The sequence below is a fragment of the Saccopteryx bilineata genome, chromosome 8 (assembly GCF_036850765.1).
Source record: "Saccopteryx bilineata isolate mSacBil1 chromosome 8, mSacBil1_pri_phased_curated, whole genome shotgun sequence".
In the NCBI taxonomy this organism is placed as follows: Eukaryota; Metazoa; Chordata; class Mammalia; order Chiroptera; family Emballonuridae; genus Saccopteryx; species Saccopteryx bilineata.
The window spans coordinates 52,550,275-52,568,377 of NC_089497.1; the positions used below are offsets into that span (position 1 = coordinate 52,550,275).

The 18,103-nt window shown below is 40.8% G+C and overlaps 1 pseudogene; it reads left to right on the top strand.

Moving 5' to 3' along the window:
• The first annotated feature begins 16,586 nt into the window (after positions 1–16,586).
• Positions 16,587–16,704, top strand: LOC136312349 (U6 spliceosomal RNA; annotated as a pseudogene).
• Positions 16,705–18,103: the final 1,399 nt, after the last annotated feature.

Below are 18,103 nucleotides of genomic sequence, written 5' to 3' on the forward strand. Positions count from 1 at the left end.
CTGTGACAATGCTGCCTTCAAGAGACACATCTAAACTGCAAGGACAAAAGTAGACTCAGAGTGAAAGATTGAAAAACTATTCTTCAAGCAATATTTTTCTTTCACCCAAAGAAAAGCAGGTGTAGCCATCCTCACATCTGACAATGCTGACTTCAAGTCAACAAAGTTAACTAGAGACAAAGATAAACATTTCATAATGATAAAGGGGACATTGTATCAAGAAGACATAACACTTCTTTTTTTTTTTTTTTTTTCCCATTTTTCTGAAGCTGGAAACAGGGAGAGACAGACAGACTCCCGCATGCGCCCAACCGGGATCCACCCGGCACGCCCACCAGGGGCGATGCTCTGCCCACCAGGGGGCGATGCTCTGCCCATCCTGGGCATCGCCATGTTGCGACCAGAGCCACTCTAGCACCTGAGGCAGAGGCCACAGAGCCATCCCCAGCGCCCGGGCCATCTTTGCTCCAATGGAGCCTTGGCTGCGGGAGGGGAAGAGAGAGACAGAGAGGAAGGCGCGGCGGAGGGGTGGAGAAGCAAATGGGCGCTTCTCCTGTGTGCCCTGGCCGGGAATCGAACCCGGGTCCTCCGCACGCTAGGCCGACGCTCTACCGCTGAGCCAACCAGCCAGGGCAACACTTCTTAATATATATGCACCAAACCAGGGAGTACCAAAATATATAAGGCATCTACTAATTGATCTAAAAATAGAAGCAGACAAAAACAAAATCATACTGGGATATCTCAATACACCATTGATGGCATTAGATAGATCATCCAAACAGAAAATTAGTAAAGAAATAGCCTTAAATGGAGCATTAGACCAAATAAACATAATAGACATTTACAGGAGGACATTTCATTCCAGAACATCAGATTATACATTCTTTCTTAGTGTGCATGGCACATTCTCAAGGGCAAACCATATGTTGGGTCAGAAAACTAATATCAACAAATTCAGGAATATTGAAATTATACCAAGCATATTTTTTATACCAAGCATGTTTTGTGACCATAAGGCTTTGAAATTAGAATTCAACTGCAAAAAGGAAGCAAATAAACTCACAAAAAATGTAGAAATTAAACAACATACTTCTAAAAAATGACTAGGCCAAAGAAGAAATAAAAGCAGGATCAAAAGATTATACAGACAGCCCTGGCTGGTTGGCTCAGCAGTAGAGTGTTGGCCTGGTGTGTGGAATTCCTGGGTTCAATTCCTGGTCAGGACACACAGGAGAAGCACCTGTCTGCTTCTCCACCCTTCCCTCTCTCCTTCCTCTCTATCTCTCTCTTCCCCTCCTGCAGCCAAGGCTCCATTGGAGCAAAGTTGGCCTGGGCACTGAGGATGGCTCCATGGCCTCTGTCTCAGGTGTTAGAATGGCTCCAGTTGCAATGGAGCAATGCCCCAGATGGGCAGGGCATCACCCCCTGGTGAGCATGCCTGGTGGATCCCAGTGGGGTGCATGTGGGAATCTGTCTGACTACCTCCCCACTTCTAACTTCAGAAAAATACAAAAATGATTATACAGACAAACAAAAATGATAACACAATATGTCAAAATTTCTGGGATGCAGCAAAAGCAGTAATAAGAGGGATGTTTATATCATTACAGGCTTATATCAAGAAACAAGAGAGATCCCAAGTAAACAACCTAACATCACATCTTAAGGGACTAGAAAAAGAACAAAAGCAACTCAAATCAGAAGAAAGGAAATAGTAAAAATTAGAGCATAACTAAATGAAATAGAGAAAAAAAACTATAAAAAATTAATAAAACAAAGAGCTGGTTCTTTGAAAAAATCAATAAAATTTTAAAAACCCTGGCTAGATGCACTAAGGAAAAAAGAGAAAGGACTTATATAAACAAAATCTGAAATGAAAGAGGAGAAATTACCACAGACATCATAGATATACAAAGGATCATAGAATACTCTGAAAGATTACATGGCACCAAATTCAATCATCTAGAAGTAATGGATAAATTTCTAGAACTATACAATCTTCCTAGACTAAGTCACAAAGAAGGAAAAACCTAAATTGACCCATAAGCAGGGAGGAAATAGAAAAAACTATCAAAAACCTCCCCAAAAATAAAAGTCCAGGACCAAATGGCTATACCAGTGAATTCTACCAAACACTCAAAGAAGATTTGGTACTTATCCTTCTCAAAATTTTCCAAAAAACAGAAGAAGAAACAATACTTTCTAAAACATTTTATGAGGCCAACATAACCCTGATACCAACACCTGGCAAGGATAACACACACAAAAAAAACTACAGACCAATATCTCTAATGAAAACAGATGCAAAAATTCTAAACAAAATACTAGCAAATCAAATACAACAACATATTTAAAAAATAATACATCACGAACAAGTGGGATTCATTTCAGAAGCACAAGGATGGTTCAACATATAGAAATCGATCAACAAAATACACCACAGCAACAAAACAAAATGGAAAAATCACATGATCCTATCACTAGATACAGAAAAGGCATTCAATAAGATATAACATCCCTTTATGTTTAAAACACTCAAAAAATTGGCATAGAAGAAAAAAGGCCATATATGACAAACCATCTGCTAATATCATGCTTAACGGTGAAAAACTGAAGGCTTTTCCTCTAAAATCAGGGACAAGACAAGGTTGCCCACTTTCTCCACTCTTATTCAACATAGCTCTGGAAATTTTAACTAGAGCAATCATCAAGAGAAAGAAATAAAAGGCATTCATATCAGGAAAGAAGAAGTAAAGGTATCACTTTTTGTAGATGACATGATTCTGTATATACAAAACTCCAAAACTCTATTGAAAAACTATTACAAACAATAAAGCAATACAGTAAAATCAAAGAATACAAAATCAATATACAAAAGTTCACTGCTTTCCTATATACCAATAATGAAACTTTGAAAAATGAACTCAAAAGAACAATTCTTTTACAAGTATAACAAAAAATAATAATAAAATACCTAGGAATAAATTTAACAAAAGATATGAAGAACCTATATATGAAAACTACAAAGCATTATTGAAAGAAATTGAAAAATACACAATGAAATGAAAAAACATTCCATGTTCATGGACTAGAAGAATCAACATAGTTAAAATGGCCATATTACGCAAAGCAATCTACAGATTTAATACAATCCTCACAAAAATCTCAATTTAAAGAAATAAAACAAAAAATGAGCAGGTCTGTATGGAACCATTAAAAAAAAACCCAAAAAGCTAAAGCAATCCCAAAAAAACAAAGAATGAAGTTGGAGGTATCACACTACCTGACTTCAAATTATACTATAAAACCATGCTAATCAAAACATCATGGTATTGGCAGAAAAATAGACATACAGACCAATGGGACAAAATTGAGAGCCCAGAAATAAAACCATATATATGTGGACAAATAATCTTTAACAAAGGAGCCAAAAACACACAACAGAGGGGAAAAAAGCTTCTTCAATAAACAGTGTTGGGAAAATTAGAAAGCCACATGCAAAAGAATAAAACTTGACTATACTTTGTCCCCCCTGCACAAAAATTAATTCAAAATGGAAGAAAGACCTAAATATAAGATCTGAAACAACAAATTACATTGAAGAAAACATAGGTAACTAAACTCATGGATCTTGGCTGTAAAGAACAATTTATAAATTTGACCCCAAAGGGAAAGGAAGTAAAGGCAAAATAAATGAATGGCACTATATCAAACTAAAAAGCTTCTGCACAGTGAAAGAAACTGACAACAAAACAAGCAGACAACCAAATGGGAGATGATATTTGCAAACAACAGCTCCAATAAGGGGTTAATATCTAAAATATATAAAGAACTACAAAGCTCAGCAACAGACAAGCAGACAATTAAATTTAAAATGGGGAAATGACCTGAATAGACACTTCTCCCAAGAAGACATATAAGTGGCCAACAAATATATAAAAAGATGCTTATCTTCACTAGCTGTAAGAGAAATGCAAATCAAAACTACAATGAGATACCACTTTACCCCTGATAGATTGGCTATTATCAACAAGACAGATAATAAAATATATTGGAGAGGTTGTGTTTGAGAAAAAGGAACCCTCATTCACTGCTGGTGGGAATGCAAACTAGTACAACTATTATGGAAGAAAGTATGGTGATTCCTCAAAAAATTAAGAATAAAACTACCATATGACCCAGCAATCCTTCTACTGGGTATCTACCCCCAAAACTCGAAAACACTCGTATATAAAGACACATGTGCTCCTATGTTCATTGTAGCATTATTCACAGTGGCCAAGACATGAAAACAACCAAAGTTTCCTTTAATAGAGGGTTGAATAAAGAAGATGGGGTACATACATACAATGGAATACTACTCAGCCCTAAGAAATGATGAACTATTTCCATTTACAACAACACAAATGGACCTGAGAACATTATACTCAGTGAAGTAAGTATATCAGAAAAAGCTGAGAACTATGTATATGATTTCACACACAGGTGGGATATAAAACAGAGACTCATAGACATAGATAAAAGTGAAGTGGTGGCCCTGGTAGAGCGTCAGCCCAGCGAGTGGAAGTCCTGGTTTTGATTCCTGGTCAGGGAACACAGGAGAAGCACCCATCTGCTTCTCCACCCTTCCCCCTCTCCTTCCTCTCTCTCTCTCTCTCTCTCTCTCTCTCCCCCTCCCACAGCCAAGGCTCTATTGGAGCAATGTTGGCCTGGGCGCTGAGGATGGCTCCATGGCCGCCTCCTCAGGTATTGGAATGGCTCCAGTTGCAACGGACCAACACCCCAGAGTGGCAGAGCATTGCCCCCTAGTGGGTTTGCTGGGTAGTTCCTGGTCAGGTGCATGCAGGAGTCTGTCTCTCTGCCTCCCACTTCTCACTCCAGAAAAATACAAAAATAAAAGTGAAGTGGTTACCAGGGGAAAGGGGATGTGGGGGAGGGACTGGGAGAAGAAAGTAAAGAGGTACAAATATAAGGTGATGAAAAATGATTTGACTTTGGGTGATGAGTATACAACATAATCAACAGTTCAATGCTATAGAAAGTTTACCTATGAACTCTTACTGATCAATGTCTGTTCAATTTAATTGCTTAATAAAATTCAAAAAAGAAAAATGCAGAAAAAGAATGCAGAAGAAAACTGACAGCACTCATAACCCTGCTATTATCTGGGTTACTATTCAATATTACTGTTGAATGCAGTTTAGTTTTTATCACACACAAATGAAGCTGCTCAGTATTTTTATAACTTTAAAATATTTTACCAAATATTTAAATATTTTTCTATATCATTAGTTATTCTGCCTCACCATAATTTTTAAAGGCAATATAGCAGAGTTTCTCAATACTATTTCTTGTCACTATTGACATTTTCAGACAGATAATTCCTTGCTAGGCGGTGCCTTTCCTATACATTTTAGGACTTTTATTTGTTTGTCTTTAGAGAGAGCCAGGGAGAGAGAGACAGAGAGACAGGAACATTGAGCTGCTCCTGTATGTGCTCTGACCAGGGATCAAACCCACAATCTTGTTTTTTCAGAATGATGCTAACCAACTGAACTAATAGGTCAGGGCCCACTGTAGAGTTTTAGCAGTATTTCTGGCCTTTGCCTCCTAAGGTGCCAGTGGTACCCCCTCTTCCCACTGGTTATGACAATCAAAAATGTCTCCAGACTTTGCTAAATGTCCCTTGGCAGGTGGATAAACCACCCCCCTTCTGAAAACCATTGCTATATGGTACTTCATGCTATATAAGTATTATCATTTACTTTTAAATCTGTATTATTAGATGTGTTTTATTGATAGTTGTTTCCAACCATAAATACTACTTGGTTGGACATCTCTGGTTGGGTTATTTTACACAATTTATGCTTATTTTATAAGGCCTGTGATATAGTCTATCTTCCTTCAGTGATAGTTTTTTAAACTCTAGTCAGCTCTGGGAATTATAATTTTTAAAGATCTTTGCAAAATTTTGTATAATTTAAGACAATTATTCTAGTTACATTTTATCTTGAAAATTCCTCTGCAGGATATTTTAGATTCTGTTTCTGTCTCTAACAAGTTTTCTGTCCTTAACTTCATGTCACCTGCAAATTTGATAAGAAAATGTTGTAAAAGAGTGTAGCCTAGAATCCTGTAACAGGCCAATAGAAATTTCCCATCAGTCTGTTAGTTCAGCATCCCAATGAAGTGAATGATCATTCAACAAGTTCCTAACCCACTCAATTGTCCCAGCATTTGACTCATATTTTCCAACCTTTCTTAAAATATATAATGAAAGATGTCAAATGTTTTGTTTGCAACTGGATATATATATACTGGGTTTACCAGAACCTTCTGCTGAATCAATTCACTTAATAACCCTGTCAAAGAATAGAAATCTTTTATCTGTGCGCAGCCCTTTACAGTTTGGAAGCATTTTTAGCCGCATTTTATTTGATGCTCACACAAACTCATGGCATAACGAGGAGGCTGAGGCTCTGGGAGATTAGGTAACTTGTCCAGGGTCACAGAGATGGTTAAGCAGCAGAACTCAGAGGCAATACAGGTTCCTTATAGTGATTGTTGCTTCCTCTTCAAGCCACCACTAATCATTATTGTACTAATCAGCATGATGCTTGCTTAATAAATCTTTCCTGGACTATGACTTAGATAGTTCTCACATTCTTTCATGACCCTGATGGGAGATTTGTCTGGGACAAAAAAATATATGAAATTAGTTAAAGCAAGTTTGTCTTTTAAACTCTTAATCAATATTGATTTTTTTTAAATAAATTTTTATTAATGGTAATGGGATGACATTAATAAATCAGGGTACATATATTCAAAGAAAACATGTCTAGGTTATTTTGTCATTAAATTATGTTGCGTACCCCTCGCCCAAAGTCAGATTGTCCTCCGCCACCCTCTATCTAGTTCTCTGTGCCCCTCCCCCTCCCCCTAACTCTCTCCCTCCCTCCCTCCCATGTCCTCCCTCCCCCCACCCCTGGTAACCACCACACTCTTGTCCATGTCTCTTAGTCTCATTTTTATGTTCCACCAATGTATGGAATCATGTAGTTCTTGTTTTTTTCTGATTTACTTATTTCACTCCTTATAATGTTATCAAGATCCCACCATTTTGCTGTAAATGATCTGATGTCATCATTTCTTATGGCTGAGTAGTATTCCATAGTGTATATGTGCCACATCTTCTTTATCCAGTCTTCTATTGAAGGGCTTTTTGGTTGTTTCCATGTCTTGGCCACTGTGAACAGTGCTGCAATGAACATGGGGCTACATGTGTCTTCACGTATCAATGTTTCTGAGGTTTTGGGGTATATACCCAGTAGAGGGATTGCTGGGTCATAAGGTAGTTCTATTTGCAGTTTTTTGAGGAACCACCATACTTTCCTCCATAATGGTTGTACTACTTTACAGTCCCACCAACAGTGAATGAGGGTTCCTTTTTCTCCACAGCCTCTCCAACATTTACTATTACCCATCTTGTTGATAATAGCTAATCTAACAGGGGTGAGGTGGTATCTCATTGTAGTTTTGATTTGCATAATATTGATTTTTTTAAAATGTATTTTAGCCCTGACCAGCTAGCTCAGTGGTAGAGCATTGGCCTGGCATGTGGAAGTCCAGGGTTCGATTCCCAGCCAGAGCAAACAGGAGAAGCACCCATCTGCTTCTCCACCCTTCCTCCTCTCCTTTCTCTTTATCTCCCTCTTCCCCTCCTGTAGCCAAGACTCCACTGGAGCAAAGTTGGCCCGGGTGCTGAGGATGGCTCCATGACCTCTGCCTAAGGCACTAGAATGGCTTCATTTGCAAAGGAGCAATGCCCCAGATGGGCAGAGCATTGCCCCCTGTTGGGCTTGCCAGGTGGATCCCTGTCTGGCACATGCGGGAGTTTATTTCTCTGCCTCCCCGCTTCTCACTTCAGAAAAATGCAAAAAAAAAAATTTTATTGTATGTACCTTCTCTGTAAAAACAATCAACAAATACCCTTTTAATATCTAAATATCTAAAATATATTTATATTATATATAAAATATATATGTACTCAGTTATTAACTTAGTGTTAGTGTATATACATGTGTGGAGGGAGAGAGAAACGATCTTACTTTTTGCCCTTCAGGTTTACATCCCACAAGTTTGGTGTGTATCCTTCTAAGCATTTGTTGTTGTTCATAAACAAATATGTAGTATGCTTTTTATGTGTGTGTTGTACGTTTGTGTATATGCATGTGTGTGCAAATATATAGATGTATATAAATTCAGAAAACTCTTTTCCACTCTAAGATCATATGAATCTATTGTTTTTCCTGGTATTTAAAAATGCAACTAGCAGTAGAGTGTCTGCCTGGTGTATGGAAGTCCCAGGTTCGATTCCCAGTCAGGGCACACAAGAGAAGCGACTATCTGCTTCTCCATCCTTTCCCTCCCCCTCTCCTCCCACATCTATGGCTCAAATGAGCAAGTTGGCCCTGGGCACTGAGGATGGCTCCATGGCCTCGTCTTAGGCACTAAAATGGCTTGTTTGCCAAGCAATAGAGCAGTGGCCCCAGACAGGGGTTGCCAGGTGGATCCTGGTTGGGATACATGTGGGTACATCTGTCTTTCCACCTCCCTGCCTTTCACCTGAAAAAAAAATGCACTTCAAATTTATTTTGATTTAAGGAATGACAAAGGAATCAGCTTTTTGTCTTTCAAAATGTTTAGCACTTGCCCCAACACTGTATGTCTTTTCCTTACTGAATGTCACTTTGACCCTATAGTGAATTTCAAAATGTGTTTAGATGTCATACTTTCAGCCCTGTTCCACTAATCTATGAATTTTCATTTTATTTTATTTTTTATTTTGATTTTAATTACATTTTTTAGAATTTTCCTAGGTTTTTTTTCTTTCTTTTTTTTCATTTAAACTTTTTGTCTTAGATTTTAGGTCCTTCCAACCTATTGCTTTCAGTACAGTGATTATGCTCTTTGACAGAGTAAACAGAAATAAAAATTGTGGAGTTTTCACTTTCTTTTCTCATCCATCAACATAATGTAGTTGGCTCTGAACAGTGAGCCCAAACTTCCTTCCTTGAACCTCTTATTCTGGACTTAATTAAAGCAGCCCTTTTTGTTGTCCATAGCTTTTTGATTGCAAGGCTCAGCGAGCCAGGTTTTGCAGGCATTCTCCTGCAGGGTCTTTAATATATACCCGCCTTGTTCTTGTGATTTATGACCTGAGCTTCCCTCCCAATACAACCCCCCCTAGATTCTCTTATGTATGTCCTCCTGTTCTTTTCACTGAGGTCACTTACCATCGCAAAGTCAAAAAACACATTCTCCAGAACTTCCTCACCCTCTTGGGCCACATCCACTCCGAGTACTTTAGTTTGGAGGGAGGGCATTCTTTCTATGACAGTCACCTTCACAGCTGAGCTTGGAATTATACTCTATAGGTCCCAGCTGCCCTCCAATCTCAAGCTCTAATTCCTCCACAATGAGGAAAAAGAAAAAAGATTGCCATTGGCCTCTTGTCATTGGAAACCCCAGGGGTTGAATTTCCTATAACCACCAGGATTTTCTTCTACTTTACCATCCAGAAAAAGGATAGCTCAATAGCCTTCCCCATCTTTTCACAGGTGCAATGGTTCTCAGTCCTAGTTGCATGGTTAATCACCCGGGAACTTTTAAAACTCCCAGGGCCAGTACCCTACCCCAAAATAACTGAACTGGAATCTGCAGAAATGGGGCCCTGGCACTAGCATGTTTCAAAAGATCGCCAAGGGCCTTGGCTGGTGTTTCAGTGGATAGAGCATCGGCCCAGCATATGAACATTCCAGGTTCAATTCCTGGTCAAGGCACACAGGAGAAAAGACCATCTGCTTCTCTCCTCCTCCCTTGCCTACTTCTCTCACTCTTTTTCTCCCACAGCCAGTGGCTGGATTGGTTCAAGCATGGCCCTGGATGCTGAGGATAGCTTGATTAGTCCAAGTGTGTCAGCCTCAAGTGCTAAAAATAGCTCAGTACTCTCAAGCATTGGCCCTAGATGGGGTTGCCAGGTAGATCCCAATCGGGGTGCATGTGGGAGCCTGGCTCACTATCTCCTCTCCTCTTGCCAAAATAAAATAAAATAAAATAAAATAAAATAAAATAAAATAAAATAAAATAAAATAAAATAAAATAAAATAAAATAAAAATAAAATAAAATAAAATAAATATAGATCTCCAAGTTATTGCACAGCCAGAGTTAGAACCAGTGGGCTGAGTGCTGCAGGTTCACTGGTGTGCAATGCTGAGCTTACTTGTTGTACATATGGAAGCAAAGCTAGGAAAACGTGGGAAAAATCAAGGGAAAGAAGTTTTTTCAATAACACTATTCTTCAAAACCTTGGAAATATTTTGTTAAGATTAAGTAATTAAGTTGCATGTGATCTCTTGCTACCTTTATCACTCCATTAAAAAAAACGTTCACTAGAAAGGTATACTATGAATCTGCCCACATTATCATTGCAATACAGGACCATGCAGTAAAAAGGTCTTGGCTCTAAGACTTGAAGGCAGCAAAGAAAGTCAAGGTAACAAACCACTATATTTGTCCAAACCATAGATTGAGCAGCACATGCAGAATTTGACAGTTCAAATGCTGCTACATCACTGGGTGTTCAGCCTGGCATCCAGGCTGGGAGTCTGCCAAGCAGATGTCTCCTTTAACAGGGTGTTTAAGTTTCAGCAGACTGAGACATTAATTCCTGTCATCATCTGACTGCTTTCAAACCTCCTGCTTTCTACAGCAAGGGAAAAAATTGGTCTGGGTTTCAAAATTCTCCTATCCTGAGATAAACTAACATGTGAAAGCGTAGACGGTCTTATCTGAATGCAAGCAGACACTGGGTTTTCAGAAATTGAAAATGTTGAAAAATGAAAGAAGTGTCTGAAGAAGGTAAATTGCTGATAGTGATAGCTCAGAGAACGTATTGAAATGACCCAAGCTCCGTCAGCCATAGTAGGGAGTGAAGTTCAGCTGCATGACGTGGCTGGCAGAGGAATCTGGGAATATAACCTGTTGTCATAGGTGTATTCAACTCATCCTCTTGTTTTCAGCCTCACTTTCAGAGGCCTCCAAAACTGAACCTACCCAGTTCTGTAATGTGAATCTGCTTCTGGGATTTTCCTCAGCCAGGTGGGGCTTCTGATCTGCTTAGCCACTAACCACCCTCCAGCATGACAGAGTCTAAGAACTGCCTCCCAATACCCTTCTTCCCTTCAGAGCTACATCTCCCAGCCTTGCTCCCCAGTAGCTCAGTTGGTTGGAGCATTGTCCCGATGCACCAAGGTTGCAGGTTCGATCCCTGGTCAGGACATATGCAAGAATCAACCAAGGAATGTATAAATAGGTAGAACAACAGATATTTCTCTCTCTCTCTGTCTCTCTCTCTCCTCAAAGCAATTTTAAAAAAAGTTACATCTCTCAGCCTCCCTCACAGAGAGTGCTGTCAGCCAATGGAAGCCATAGATCTGTGATTTGTGAGGAGTGAAGCTCATGCAATTTAGAAAAATAACACAGCCTGACCTGTGGTGAAGCAGTAGATAAAGCATCGACCTGGACCGCTGAGGTCACCAGTTCCAAACCCTGAGGTCACTGGCTCTGAGCGCAGACTCATCAGCGCAAGGTCACTGGCTTGATTGAGCCAGGCAGTCATTTACATAACCCCAAAGCTCACCAGCTTGAGCCCATAGGTTGCTGGCTTGAAGCCCAAAGTCATTGGCTTGAGCCCAAAGTTGCTGGCTTGAGCAAGAGGTCACTAGACTGGCTGTAGCCCTCCCCCCCCCCCCCGTCAAGGCACATAGGAGAAAGCAATCAATGAACAACTAAAGTGCCACAACTATGAGTTGATGCTTTTCATCTCTCTCCCTTCCTGTCTGTCTGTTCCTATCTGTCCCTCTCTCTCCTTGTCTCTCACTTAAAAAAAAAAGAAAGAAAGAAAGAAAGAAGAAAGAAAAGAAAAAAGAGAAGAGAAAAAGAAAGAAAATAAAAGTCCAAAGTCTCTGGCTTTGAGCAAGGGGACACTGCCTTGGCCCTGGTTAAAGCACATACAAGAACACACACACACACACAAAAAAAAAATGGAAAGAAGCACATACAAGAAGCAATCAATCAATGCACAACTAAAGTGAAGCAACTACAAGTTGGTGCTTCTCATCTTCCCTCCCTGTCTCTCTATCTTACTTTTTATTTCAAAAAATAAAAATACCTGTAAAGAAAAATAATGCAAAATTAGGGACCAAGGCAAATATTTATTTAGAATGAAGAGAAATCAATCACAAGTAAACATTTAAAAAGCTGAAATTACCACAAATAACACAAAATTAAAAAAAATACTGTATTTTCTTTTTCTTTGTTTGTTTATGTTTGTTTTTCTTTTAGCATCTGTCCACAGGAAGATGAGCACCCTTCACAACAAAGTTAGTGCCCTTTCCCTCAGTTTTCATCCCCTTGTTCTGCTTTCTTTTATCTCATACACTTATCTTTCAGGATGGCATATCTGTCTTATTTGCTTGCTAATTAATTGTCTTTCCTCCTCAGCGGGATGTGAGCCCTATGAGGGCAAAGGTATCTTCTGCTTCAACACTCAAATCATAGAGTGCTCATAATGTTTGTTGTGGATATGTGGAAAATTTTCACACAGAATTCAATATTTTACAAAATTTTTGTAGAATATGATCCAGTTTTTATAATCACATGCATTGCTATATGCATAGGGAAAAAAACAAAAGAAAATATCAAAATGTTAAAAGTGATTATCTCTGGGCCGGTTGGCTCAGTGGTAGAGCGTCGGCCTGGCATGTAGGAGTCCCGGGTTCGATTCCCAGCCAGGGCACACAGGAGAAGCGCCCATCTGCTTCTCCACTCCTCCCCCTCTCCTTCCTCCCTGTGTCTTTCTTCCCCTTCCACAGCCAAGGCTCCATTGAAGCAAAGTTGGCCCGGGTGCTGAGGATGGCTCCATGGCCTCTGCCTCAGGTGCTAGAGTGGCTCTGGTTGCAACAGAACAACGCCCCAGATGGGCAGAGCATCGCCCCTTGGTGGGCATGCTGGGTGGATTCCGGTTGGGCACATGCGGGAGTCTGTCTGACTGCCTCCCCGTTTCCAGCTTCGGAAAAATCCAAAATACAAAAAAAAAAGTGATTATCTCTGGATTTTTATTTAGTGAGAGGCAGGAAGGCAAAGACAGACTCCAGCATGCACCCCCACTGGTATCCACCCTGCAAGCCCACTAGGAGGCGATGCTCTGCCCATCTGTGGCCCTTGCTCACTTGCAACTAGAGCCCCCCCTTTTTTTTTAGTGCCTGAGGCAAAGGCCATGGAGCCATTCTCAGCACCTGGGACCAACTCAGTCTAATTGAGCCATGGCTGCAGGCTAAAGAGAGAGAGAGAAGTGAGAGAGGGAGGGTTGGAGAAACAGATGGACACTTCTCCTGAGTGCCCTGACTGGGAATCGAACCGGGACGTCCACACACCCAACCGATGCTCTACCACTGAGCTACTGGAAGGGCCAAACTATGGGTAACTTTAATTTTCTTCATCCTGTATTTCTAGACATTCCAATTTCTTGTCAATGATGTATTTAAAACTTAAATACAGCCTGACCTGTGATGGCACAGTGGATAAAGCATCGACCTGGAATGCTGAGGTTGCCAGTTTGATACCATGGGCTTACCTGGTTAAGGCACATATGGGAGTTGATGCTTCCTGCTCCTCCTCCCTTCTCTCTCCCTTCTCTCTCACTCTCTCTCTCCCCTCTGTCTAAAATGAATAAAATCTTTAAAAAAAAACAAAAAAACCCTTAAATACATAAGTTAGATAAGTTAGAGGCAAAATGCCCATGATAAAATTTGAAGTGAGAAAGGCTAGCTACTATGTGTCCAATAAGATCCTGATTATTGGCCCTGGCCGGTTGGCTCAGCGGTAGAGCATCAGCCTGGAGTGCGGGGGACCTGGGTTCGATTCCCGGCCAGGGCACACAGGAGAAGCGCCCATTTGCTTCTCCACCCCCCTCTCCTTCCTCTCTGTCTCTCTCTTCCCCTCCCGCAGCCAAGGCTCCATTGGAGCAAAGATGGCCCGGGCACTGGGGATGGCTCCTTGGCCTCTGCCCCAGGCGCTAGAGTGGCTCTGGTGTCGGCAGAGCGACACCCTGGAGGGGCAGAGCATCGCCCCCTGGTGGGCAGAGCATTGCCCCTGGTGGGCGTGCCGGGTGGATCCTGGTCGGGTGCATGCGGGAGTCTGTCTGACTGTCTCTCCCCGTTTCCAGCTTCAGAAAAATACAAAAAAAAAAAAAAAGATCCTGATTACTTTTAGTTTTTTTATTAAAAAAGACTTGAAGGAAATATAGCAATAAATTAATAGAGGTTGCCTCTGGAAATAGGAATAACACGTGGTTTTCATTTCTTCTTACTTTGTTATATTATTGCAGTTTAAATAGGCATTAATTACTGTCATAATACATGCAAATCAAGACAATAAGTATTAATATAAAAAAAGAACAAGAGTTGGCCCTGGCTGGTTGGCCCAGTGGTAGAGCATCGGCCTGGTGTGCAGAAGTCCCGGGTTCGATTCCCAGCCAGGGCACACAGGAGAAGCGCCCATCTGCTTCTCCACTCCTCCCCCTCTCCTTCCTCTCTGTCTCTCTCTTCCCCTCCCGCAGCCAAGGCTCCATTGGAGCAAAGATGGCCTGGGCGCTGGGGATGGCTCCTTGGCCTCTGCCCAGGCGCTAGAGTGGCTCTGGTCGCAACAGAGCGACCCCCCGGAGGGGCAGAGCATCGCCCCCTGGTGGGCAGAGCATCGCCCCCTGGTGGACGTGCCTGGTGGATCTTGGTCGGGCGCATGCGGGTGTCTGTCTGACTGTCTCTCCCCGTTTCCAGCTTCAGAAAAAAGAAAAAAAGGAACAAGAGTTATAAAAAATGAGATAGCCTTAACTAGAGCTGTGGCTATTTGGTGGTGTTTAAAGAAAAGGCATGGGAAGACAAAAAATAGGGCCCCCAGGGGAGAGAATAGGTGGAAATAGGGGCCTTAATGAGACTAGGGTAAAATTGTCAAAAGGACAAGAAAAAACAACCTCGGGGAGGGATGACTTGAATAACAGAGAAGTGGAAAAGAGGCCTGCAAATTCAGTACGTTGGACTTTCCCTCATTTTGATTTAAAAAAAAGTGCATACATTCAGAGCTTCTTAAATCAGCCATATAATAATTCATTAATAAGAATGTGAGTGGGAGGGCTCTCTCTCTCCTGGGAGCAAACCTGTGCCTTTCCCTTTCCCTTTTTCCCCCGTCCCCTTTTGTTTCCCCCACAGGGGTTCATCTCCTAAACTCTAAGGGTCCCCAGGAAACTTTCTTTCTTTTTTTTTTTTTTTTTTGTATTTTTCTGAAGCTGGAAACAGGGAGAGACAGTCAGACAGACTCCCACATGCGCCTGACCGGGATCCACCCGGCACGCCCACCAGGGGGCAATGCTCTGCCCATCTGGGGCATCGCTCTGTTGCAATCAGAGCCATTCTAGCGCCTGAGGCAGAGGCCAAGGAGCCATCCCCAGCGCCTGGGCCATCTTTTGCTCCAATGGAGCCTTGGCTGCGGGAGGGGAAGAGAGAGACAGAGAGGAAGGAGAGGGGGAGGGGTGGAGAAGCAGATGGGCGCCTCTCCTGTGTGCCCTGGCCAGGAATCGAACCCAGGACTTCTGCACACCAGGCCGACGCTCTACCACTGAGCCAACCGGCCAGGGCTCCCATGAGACTTTCAAGCAGGGGAGCAATCAATGCTCAGGGGCAGCTTATCCTGACCTAACCCCCTGAGCCTGTCTCCAAGGCCCCCTTTTCTCTGACTTCCCAGCGAGCCAGGGCAGCCCCGCCTGGGCTCATTTCTGTCCTATAACATTTTCAGAGAGCCAAAGCAGCACCCCCGAGGATTTCCCCGAGGAAATCCTGTGGCTTCTTCTATCTTAAGCCCTTCCTTGTTTCACTGTCCCAAGCTGTAACAACTGTACTCTCAAAATAAAAATAAGAAAATGCGAGTGGAGAGAAGAAATTCAAAGTTAAGTGGTAAGTAAATAAATGCCATTTTGTAAACTTCTGATGGGCTTTTTAAAAATTAGTGAAGAAACAATATATTCTGATATGCCCCGAATATCCTTGTATCTCCAGTTTTTCAAGAGAGGCATCTGGATTAGGATATTCATGACTTAACTTAATTATGCATTAATTCCAGTTGGTATGATTGACCGTAACTGCAAATAATAGGACACATTCTTACGGTTCCTAAGGACTACCTGGGGAATGGAATAGTAATGATAGTTAGGACATGTGAATTCACCTTCTCACTATGAAATGGAATGCCAAAAAGAAGTAGTTAATATTCATTGAGAACAGCCTGTGAATAATCAGGTAAAAGAAAAATATGTGTAAAGGCACAAAAACAATAAAAAGTTCTCTAACATTTATTTTTGTAGCACAATAAAATAAAATTGTGGGTTAGTTTTAAAATTCATAGCGTATCTAAAGGAACTCCCTGGGACTTATTGCCTACACATAAAATTATTTTAAAGAGAGAAATAGACATGCTCACTTTGGCAGCACATATACTGAAATTGGAACGATACAGAGAAGATTAGCGTGATTTCTGCGTAAGGATGACACACAAATTCGTGAAACGGATTTCCATATTTCCATATTTTTGGAAGACACACAGATGGCCAATAGACATATGAAAAGACTCTCAGCATCACTAATCATCAGAGAAATGAAAATTAAAACCACAGTGAGATATCATCACCTCATACTTGCCAGAATGGCTATCATCAATAAATCAACAAACAACAAATGTTGGTGTGGATGTGGAAAAAAAGGAACCCTCGTGCACTGTTGGTGGGAATGTAGTTGATGCAGCCACTGTGAAAAACAGTATGGAATTACTTCAAAAAATTAAAAACGGAACTGCCTTATGACCCAGCAATTCCACTGATGGGAATTTATTCAAAGAAACCCAAAACACTAATTCAAAAGAATATATGCACCCCTGTGTTCATTGCAGCATTATTTACAATAAACAAGACTTGGAAACAGCCCAAGTGCCCATCAGTAGATAAGTGGATAAAAAATCAGTGGTACATTTACAATGGAATATTACTTGGCCATAAAAAAGGAAATCTTACCCTTTGTGATGGCATAGATGGACCTGGAGATTATTATGCTAAGTGAAATAAGCCAGGCAGAGAAAGACAAGTACCATATGATTTCACACATATGTGGAATCTAATGAACAAAATGAACTAAGAAAATAAAAACAGTTTCATGGATACAGATAACAGACTGACAGCTGTCAGAGGGAATGAGGGTTGGAGGGCAGGGTATAAAAGGTGAAGGGATTAGCAAATAAAAAAACTTATAATCACAGACAACAGTGAGGGAAATGTAGGCGGGAAAGAGGATGGTGAGGTGAAAAATAGTAGAGCGGGGATAGATGGTAATGAAAGGAGGCATGATAGCTGGTGATGAAAGGAGGCATGACTTGGGGTGGTGAACACACAGTGCAATACACCGAGGGTATTGTAAAATTGTGCACCTGAAACTTATTTAATTTCATTAACCAATGTCATCCCAATAAACTCAATTAAAAGTTTTTAAAAGTAAAGAAGTAGAGATTGCATTATAAAATGGAAGGTACTGAAAGTTCCTTCGTGTTAGATAGAATACACATCGATATGTGAAAATGCTTTTAATTAGAGGTAATTAAAATAATAGGCTACTATATTTAAAACAATTACATACTAAAAGATGTCTATGAAATGAAGGGAACTTAGCTATAAAATTTTAATATGAGCCATTTCAAGACAATCTTACCTCACCTACATGAATTTTTTTTAAACAATCTTTTCACCCTACTTACCCTTCTGCCTAACGGGGAAAAAACCTTCTGAATATACAGCCCCTGATTCAGCAGGGACAGAAGAAATTTACTGGAATTTTTTCACTGTGACAAAGTTATAAACATAAATTTATCATTGAAATAAAATTTGAAAATCATGAATCCCCTGAAATGTAAATTTATAGTTACATATCTATAAATAGAGATAGC